At 43.8% G+C, this 9,772-nt stretch overlaps 1 protein-coding gene across 2 annotated transcripts in view; it reads left to right on the top strand.

Annotated features, from left to right (window-relative positions):
• The first annotated feature begins 5,222 nt into the window (after nucleotides 1-5,222).
• LMOD3 (leiomodin 3) overlaps nucleotides 5,223-9,772 on the top strand; it is a 55,614-nt gene continuing 51,064 nt past the window's right edge. Inside the window, exon 1 of one of the 2 annotated variants that reach the window (XM_053297543.1) lies at nucleotides 5,223-5,418. The gene's annotated coding sequence lies outside the window, so the exon portion shown is untranslated. The remainder of the gene's footprint in view (nucleotides 5,419-9,772) is intronic. The other variant, XM_053297542.1, reaches the window with a different exon arrangement.

Raw genomic sequence — 9,772 nt, 5'->3', positions numbered from 1 at the left:
TCCACAAATCCAGTTTTTCTAATCGTGAGTAGCCGTGGCACAGCTCCGTGCCGTGGCTACTCATGAGTAGACCCCCAGCCAGGAGGCTTAAAAGCAGCCTCCCGGCTTGGGGGTCTCTCCAGTGTGCCCTGCACGCTTGCACAGGGCATACTGGAGCTACCAGGGGCCACGTGGCCCCCAAACTCCCCAGCCTCAGCTCGCTCCGTGACAGAGCCGGCAGTTGTGTAGGCGGCCACTGCGGCCACCCAGAGAGGGCTCAAGGATCGTCTGCCGAGAGAGCAGGCTTAGCCTGCTCTCCTTGCAAAACCCCTCACGGCTCTTCTCCGTGATCATGAGAAGAGCCTCAAAGTGTGTTGTTGTTCCAACCAATGTTTGATGAGAGGGGCTTCGATGTTTCTATGCTTGATGTTGCACAGGTGCTCACCAATTCTCTTTTAAGGGATCAAGTGGTTTTTTCTACACAGAACAAATTGCAGGGACTCTTGACAACATAAATAACAGACTCAGAGTTGCATGCAGTAAAGTGGAGCAGACTAGGGTATATCTTCCAAAGCATTTGAGGTTATTCCTCTCAGTTGTTGTTGAAAGAAGCTTTGCTGATAACTACCACACAAACATTGGTCAAAACTGGCCCTGTACAACTTGTGACCCACCAAGCAGCCAACAGCCAACTACTATGTGGCTTTTCTTTCAGTTCAAGCAGGAAGCAAAAATGGAATTGAGACGCCTCTAGTGATCTGCCATACAGAACTGCATACCTGCCAACATGTCCCTATTTTCTCATTCACCTGAATGGGAAAATAGGGACATGTTGGCAAGTATGGAAGTGGTGGGCTTTGTTTGGCTCACTAGGTCACAAATTGGGCAGGTCTGGTTATCTGCAGCTACTTATGTCTACTACCCACTATTTTAGATGCAGTAGGCACTCGAGCAGAAGTGAGGGCAGGCAGAGTAAAAGAAGGACAACAAAGAGGTCGGAAGCACTGAGGTATCAGGAGTAAGGCGGAGGAGGAGGAGGAGAGAAGCATTGATAGTTGCTCCTTGTTGTTCCAAGGCTCTCAAGAAGAGCACTGATATTTTTTTCAGGAGCCAATTGACTTGTATGGAGATTTGTACAAGCAGAAGGTTCTGCAGTCAGGAGAATCATGGATGTGGGGAAAAGAAAATACCTCTAACTTTCATGTATGTTTCTGGCCACACTCTTGACCACAGTTATAAGCCAGTTTGAGAATCACAACACTGTATATTGCATAGATGTTGAGATGCTAATGATTTTTCAACACCATGAATCCCTGCATTCCTGCTATGAATTACTTTGTTGTTGTTGTTTGTTGTTGTTGTTATAGGCAACATTGTTGGGGGGGGGAAGCATGATCTAACTCTGGAAAGAATGGGAAATGAGAGCAAGCTAGTCCTTTTGACCAGTTGGTCCTTACAAAATGAGGAGATATGAGGTGGCAACATTTGCAGAATGACGAGCAAACTCTGAATATCCCTGTCATCAAAGACTTAGAAATTAAAGATAAACAGGGTTCAGGCTGTACAAACACCAGCATGATTCAAGGCTGAAGGCATGGAGAGAGAGCAGACCTCAGTGTTCTTTCACCTATAAACAAAATGTCACTTATGACACATGAAGAGAATGGAAATCTGAATGATGACAACTTTATGTACTAAGGTATTTCTGGAACAACATGGCTTTCCAAGTAATTCAGCAAAGAAAGGGAAATGAGAAATATATAGAGGCAAAATGATGTGTATTGGCTAAAGCCCTGTTCATATTTCACCAGAGTGGCACAAAGACCATTTCCTGTAGTCCTGTAGTCCAGTAAAATAATGAAAAAGAAGATATTGTCCCTTTTCACACCACTGTCATTCCACTGGTTTAAGGTTATTTTCACAAGGCATTCTTAAATCAATTTTAGTATTTCCTATGCCGATGCAATAATGTCACACTGCTCCTGTTAAAGTTGTTCAGATGTTAGTGATCTTCTCACTCTCAAAAACACAAGTTTCATGACAAGCCACATCCATAGGTTGCCTGTTGGAATGCTATCAAGTAGTGTCCCCAACAAAAAGGGTATTCACACCGGCAGCCTAACCCAGGCTAGGGCAGCCCAGCCTGGGTAAGGCTGAGCATGTGAAGCGCTGGGATTGATCCTGATTCTGGCACTGCTCCCACACCAAGCTTGCGGTTTTAGCCCAGTGTTTAACTGGGCGATCATCACCTGGTTAAAAGGCTTCCCCCTGGCCCGCTTATATTTCCAGCAGCGCGACAGGGGGAAGGAACAACTGCACCAAGTGCGGCAGTTGCTCTAATGAGCATCCCGGGGCACCCTAGGATCCTGATCCTGATCCTTGCCTCCTACTTTGATGTTTGGGTGCACATAACCACCAATCGGGAGCACACACAACTCTCCTACCCTGGCTGGGTACTCCTACTACCCAAATGGAGGCCATGTAATCAAGTCTAGAATTGGCTTGCAGGGAAAGGATTAAGCACTACCTCCCCCATCCACTGATTCTGTATGTCTCCCATCTCCACATGAATGTTATGAGGAAAATGTTTTGTTTTTCTCATAATGCGTTGCTCCATCCTGAATGGAGACACAATGGCCATCTTTGGATGTAAGGTGGCCATTGTAACTTCAGATGTAACCCATCCGCATTTGGAAGGAATGGAGAGTTCCCTCTCTGTAGTCTGACTGCTGGGGCTTCCTTCTTTAATGAAGGGCATCCCCAGGAGCCAAGGGAGGAGCTTCCTCTCTCAACTCCGGTTGCAGAAGGGGGAGACAGCAGTGCCAGTGTTTGGACGTAACGCTGATACCATGGAACCAGCCGTCCAGGTGGAGGACCACCTCACTACAAACCAAAGGTACAAAAGGCAGTTTGGGGAGGGAAACCATGGGTCCATTTCTTTATGAAACCGCAGTTGCCCGCTTTCAGGCATACAGTTTCAAAACTGAAGGACCCTTCACCTCCGGTTTTGTGTTACGTGAGAATGTGGCTATTATCTCCCCCTACCCTGCCTGCACACACAGTAGAACTTAAGCCATCAAATGAAACTGATTTGGTTATAGGCAAAAGACCAACACAAGGAAGTACTTTGCACAATTCCCACAAGATGACTTTTTAAAAGGTTTGGACAATTTCATGGGAGATAGGCCTCTCAACGGCCATTAGTCAAAAGTATTAAGAATAGAACCTTCATGTTCAGACAGTATACCTCTGATTACCAGATATTGGGCACAAAGGCAAATCTGCTTGTGAGTTTTTAGGAAGGGAATCTGTCATAACATCTTGTGTGCCAGCCAAAAATCAGAACACAATATAAGAATTGTCTTGCAGGATCAGGCCAAATTTTCATCAAGTCTAATAGTGGGCACCCAGATGATGAGATAGTATAAAAGTAGATAATTCAATTGTGAAAATGTTTGTTTTTTCCTTCAAATTACCCCTGGAGAGACATTCTTCCACCACTTTATCAATTTAAGATATAGATAATAGACACAGATACAGATATAGATATAGATAGATATAGATGGGGGGGGGGGAGAGAATAGCCTTCTTCAAATGTGGATCCAACCAACCAGGATTCAGGTCACAGATTTACTGCGACCACGCTTATAGCGGTGCCCCCTTCAGATTAACGGTGCCGTAACTGTGATGGCACAATGGGGTGATTGACAGTGGATTGTGCTTTTGCCCACTGTAACCATGAGCACCTGGGGTGCTTATAATGTCTGAAGAGGGTGTTATATGGGTTAGATATAGCTATAGATAAAATATATCTATTTTTAAGATAACTGATGGGACATGTTTTGACTCCAAATATTTCAGAGCAAATTCTGACTCGCTGGCTTTAATTTTTTTCTGGGGGGAAATGAGGCTCCCTGAGGCTCATTTATTACTCTCTCCACGTATGATATAGATATAGATGTAGATGTAGATGTAGATGTAGATATAAGCCACCTAATGGCGCAGCGGGGAAATGATGACTAGCAAGCCAGAGGTTGCCAGTTAGAATCCTCGCTGGTATGTTTTCCGGACTATGGTAAACACCTATATCAGGCAGCAGCAATATAGGAAGATGCTGAAAGGCATTGTCTCACACTGCACAGGAGATGGCAATGGTAAGCCCCTCCTGTATTCTACCAAAGACAACTACATGGCTCTGTGGTTGCCAGGAGTCAACAACAACTCAACGGCACACTTTACCTTACCTTTATAGATATAGATAGATTATAATCCTATATGGATTCTCAAAGCAGTTCTCTACAAGTACCTCAGGCCACACCTTCATTTGAAGGGCAGTATGATAAAATATTCTGCTTATTATCCACCTCCTTCTGTCCCTCTTCTTTTCCCACTGGGAAACCAGTTCAGCCATTAATTGTTTGTTTGTTTGTTTGTTTGTTTAACATACCGAACAAAATGCAAGTCTCTGGGTGGTTTACAACAAAACAATAAAATCAACAAATGAAAATGTTAAAACATTACAACAATTTAAAATTTTAAAACGTTAGAACTATTAAAAATAATCAGACTATTAAAACAATATCTAATCAAAAGCCTGGATGAACGAATGTGTCTTGACTGCCTTTTAAAAAGTTGTAAGAGATGGGGAGGCTCTTATTTCAGCAAGGAGCATGTTCCAAAGCCTTGGGGCAGCAATGGAGAAGGCCCGTGCCCAAGTAATGGAGACAGAGAACTATGGACATTGACTGAAGGAGCTTATTGTGTTTTGGGATAGATCTCTAGGATCTTCTCCAAGCATCTCTATGACTACTCTGGTAACCAAGGCTGGTGTTGTTATCACAAAGCTATCATCTGGCCCTTTATAATCCCCATATAATGTTACAGGGTATTGAGGGGCATAATTCATTGGCTGTCGGAGTTCTTCAATTTTAGATCCCCCCCCCCAGCAATCATGCTTAGTTACAAAGTAGTTTACAAACAAGACAAGGTTTAGGTTTCATGGGAATGTTCTCTCCAATTGGTTCTAGTTAATGTTCTGGCACTGTCACAGGGCATGCTTGGAGAGAGCAATAAACGAGCCTCAGGGAGGTGAAGTGGGTGGCTGAGGGTGTTATCAGCAAAAATGAAAGCCAGAGGGTCAGAATTTGCTCTGAAGTATTTGGAGTCAGCACATGTCCCATCAGTTATCTTAAAAATAGAACCCATTCAACATTTGAGGAACTTGCGGCATGTTTTGATGACCCCACTACTTAGGATCAAAATGGTGACACATGAGGAGGCCTTGATGTATGTGTTTGTCATTGCTTCTCTTTTATCTGCCACTGCTTTTAGTTTATAGGTGGGCTGAAAGGCTGGAGCTTTTGAAGAAGATGCACAGAATTTGAGACAAACCTTGTTAGGGCTTGCTTTCCTGGGACTTGTATACCTGTCTGGCTGTAGGTAAGTACTTAATAGAAACCATATTGTTTCTTCTGAAAGTCATCTCTTCATGACTTTTATTTATATGTGTGAAGTATTGAAAAAAATATGTTTTATAAACAGCAACATTTTTGTCCTAAACACAGCAGTAGCCAGATCCTATGAATGTTTAATTGGAAATGTCTAACTGAGTTCAATGGGACTTACAAATAAGTGGGCACAGGATTGCAGCCCTAGAACTCAATTATGTTTACTGTATTACAATATCATTAATTTCCAAGAAGATGCCATGATGAACACAGACTTATGTGCAGCAATATACACATTTATTTGTTTATTTCTAATATAAGTGTTAGGATTGTTGTTATGAGACAATGATCTAAGAGAATCTAAAAACTTTCATAGAAGCTGGACAATCTTTTATTTCTCTTTTTCAAAAAGAATAATCATGCCCACTTGATTATGAAAGAAATTCTGCAAATAGGCTGCAGTGTGTGTGTGCGCGCGTGCATGTATGCACATGCTTTGCTGTTCTAGGTTGAGAAACTAAAAGGCAGAGTTGCATTATTTAGAGTTCAGTAAAAAATTAAGTTTTACTTTTATATTTTGAATGTTATCCATATCCTCTTCAGTATTTAAAGTTTATCATGCTGTCATCTACATTTTGATTTTGTCATTGAGCATTAAGCAACCAAAAAAAAAAAAAAAAAAACTGAAAAGGACAGAATGTACTGTAGCCTGTTTCCTTGGAGAAAATAAAAATCTGTTTTATGCATTATACAATAGTGTATTACATATAATACATACTTTATATATTAGATAATCACATGCTACAGTTTCAAAATACCAATTCTTTTTCTTCATGACTATGTAACTTGCATGACTAAATTTGAACCCAGTTCTAAAAATCAATATGCCTTTTCTAAGCAAGTGGGAAAGTGTTAATGTGGCATATAATGACATTATTATGGAGTATCTGTAAGAGACATTAATCACCCGTCCATATGCCTCTTTTCCAGAATACCAATGGCAGTCACTAAAGGAGAATTGCTTGAGGTAGTAAGTTTTTAAAAAACAAAAACAAAAAACCCCAAACCCTGTTCAATTAAACCAGGGATTCTCAACGTGTGGGTCCCCAGATGTAATTGGATTTCAACTCCCATAATTCTCAACCAAAGGCCACTGGGGCTGGGGATTATGGGAGTTGAAGTCCAATAACATCTGGGGACCCACATGTTGAGAAACCCTGAATTAAAGCATTGGAAGTCTTGGAATTAGCTGCAAGTGAGTTGAGAGACATTCAAGGTTTTGAAGTGAAATCAAGTATTTTCAGTGGCTTAGAGATTGTATTATGTACACCAGTGGTTCCTAACCTGGGGGCCTCCAGATGTTGCTGAACTATAATTCCCATCATCCCCAGCCACAATAAAGATCTGGTGGGGCCCAGGTTGGGAACCACTGAAATAGACAAGGCCATAATGTATAAAGGCTCTGAGGTAATTTATGGTCTGTGCCTCTCTCTCTCTCTCTAAAAAAGTGCCTCTCAGCTGTCTGTGCCTCTCAAAAATATGCCCCCCGCAAATATGTGGGAACCTCAGGGACATATTTTTAAGAGGCACATGCAGCTGCAGAGGGAACAGGGGATCACTGAAAAGAAACCCTCCACACCATGCGTGCATGGGAACGTTCTCCATGCAACTCCTGTTTTTTATGCAGGCCAGCATAACATTTCAGTCAAAATGTATCAATATTCATGTTTTACCTCTTTGACACTTTTGTGTCATATCATGGCCTCCATCCAACTGAGTATGTGCTCAGCAGCAAGATGTAGCCTTTTCAGAATATCAGCAATTTGGTAGTAAAAGCAAAGAAGGGGACTGAATCCAGCACCATACTTAACCTCCCAAAGGTTAAGATTTGAGAAGGCAGATTTGGCCACAATTACCACGCCTTAGTCATGTCATGGCTAGATTACTGTAATGCACTCTATGTGGGGCTGCCCGTGAAGAATATTCGGAAATTGCAGCTAGTGCAAAATGCGGCAGCTAGGATTGTATCTGGAGCTAACCGCTGGGATCACATCACTCCCATTTTGAAAGAGATGCTCTGGCTGCCCATTTGTTTCTGAGTCCAAACTGTTACAGGGTTTAAAGATCAAAACAAGCACCTTGAAATTGTGGTTTTGACCTTTAAAGCCCGTAACAGTTTGGGCCCTGGATGTCTGAGGGCCCGCCTGCTCCCAAGAGATACTGCCCACTTGACGAGGTCATCTGGCAGGGCTCTGCTCTGGGTGCCAACAATGAGGGAGGCTCGGTTGTTGTGCATGCAGACAGGGCCTTCTCTGTTGTTGCCCCCAGACTCTGGAATGCTCTCCCAGTGGCCATGCACTCCTCAGTCTCCATCACAGTTTTTAGAAAGAGTGTAAAATCTTGGCCTTTTACCCTGACTTTTATATGATTGTTATATGATTCTTATGGACAGGTAACTGGAGAGCCTGTTAAGTGAAAGGTACCAGTAGGCTCGGGGGGATCTGCAGATATGTCAGTGTTCAGAAAATCTGAAGAAAAATCCCAAGGGGGCAAAAAAAAAAAAAAAACCCACACCCAAAAACCCAAAAAAACTGCCCTCATGTAAGTCAATGGAATGGAGTGTTCATGGTCTCAAAACTCAGTCCTAATGGAACTCAGCAAAATAAAAGTTTGGGGCAGTGTACAAATGTAATAAATAAATAAATAAATAAATAAATAAATAAATAAATAAGCAGGGATAGCGGGAAGGAAGGCTTCAAAAAAAGAGCAGGAAGTTCCTCCGCTTAAAAAAGAGTCCCTCAAGACAGTCACAACAACCCCTTCTTCTTCTGAGGGGGAAACGTGCCTAAAACCCTCTCACCAACCATTCCACACCTTGGTGTTTCTGCAGGGGGGGAGGGTCTGACACATTTAAGCTGTTTGGGAGGCTAAGTGTGCCCGTAAAAAAAGGTTTTTTTAAAACCACATGTGTGTGAACTCTCCTGAGGAATGGAGAGGAAAATTGTGCACTGAATAGGTTTGTGCAAGAAGTGTTCGATCCCGAACTAGTTCGCCTCAAACTGGGCCAGTGTGAAGGTTCGATTATGAACTGGACCAGGATCGAGGGGCAATGCTTCTAAAGGGGAATCTGGTGATGATTCCCCTTTACAAACAAAGGGTTGGGGGAATTCTTGAAAAGTGTTCTAAAGGGCGGCTGGGGAGGGGGGGATGGTGAGATAAGTAGATTAAGGTTCTTACCAGGCCGGTGGCAGCCACTGGCACTCACCTTTCGGTGCAGCCCAAGCATGTGGCGCTCCCACTCAGTAATCTGCCTGTGCAGCGGCAGCGTGGTTTCTGTCTCCGTGGATGCTGGAACTGTGGCACTGACATGTGGTCAGGGTGCTGGAGAGTGAGCACCTCATGCTTGGGCTGTGCCACAGGTGTGCCAGTAGCTGACGTATCAGCCAAAGCTGATGAAAAGCACTCCTGACCACTGCCTCAACCTCAGAAACCAGAGGGAGTTTGGGATACACGAGCACTCCCAAGCTTCATAACCCCATCCCAAGCAGTGGCTGCCAGGGTTCAGCCTGCTGCTGTGGCCCCCTAGCCCCACCCCCTGTGTCAGTGTCTGATGCAGGGAGTGGTTAGCCACACCCTCTGCTTCTGATGTCCACACAGTCCCATTTGCAAACTAAATCAGCGGCCAGAGCAGCTCTCCCTGCCATTTAAAGGCCGCTGTGAATGGTCGCACTGCGAATGCGGTGTTGCAGGATCTAGCTTGCAAATGGGGCCATGCAGCTCCTTTTGGGATCTAAATCTAGCCAGCGCTGCATTTGCAGCGTGGCTAGGAGTGGCCCTCCCTGCCTTTAAAAGCACAGCCCCATTTGGGACCTAAACCACGCCCCCCACATCTGACATCAGACACAGGAGGCGTGTCAGTGGTGTGAGGCATGGCCCTTGAGAGGCAACGGCCCAGGTACTTTTAACCCGTTTGCTCAATTGTGGCTCTCCCTCTGCAGAGCAGGCAGATCTAAACCATCTGCCTCGGGTCCTGACCCCCCACAATCAGTGCCTCCATCTTATTTGGGTTCAGCCTCCATTTGTTATCCCTCATACAATCCATTACTGCCTCCAGGCAGGCATTAAGGAAAGCGATGCCATTTCCTGATGAAGCTGATAGGGAGAAATAGATTTGGGTGTCATCAGCATATTAATAACAGTGTGCACCAAATCTCCTGGTGATCTCTTTCAGCAGCTTCATGTAGATGTTAAAGATCATTAGAGCACAGTATGGAGCCTTGTGGAACTCCATACAGTAACTCTCATTTTGCAGAGCAACAATCTCCAAGTAATTATTCTGAATACCA

The sequence above is a fragment of the Hemicordylus capensis genome, chromosome 2 (genome assembly GCF_027244095.1).
Source record: "Hemicordylus capensis ecotype Gifberg chromosome 2, rHemCap1.1.pri, whole genome shotgun sequence".
In the NCBI taxonomy this organism is placed as follows: Eukaryota; Metazoa; Chordata; class Lepidosauria; order Squamata; family Cordylidae; genus Hemicordylus; species Hemicordylus capensis.
The sequence above is the reverse complement of the archived record's forward strand: the minus strand, read 5'-3'. Positions and strand labels throughout refer to the sequence as shown.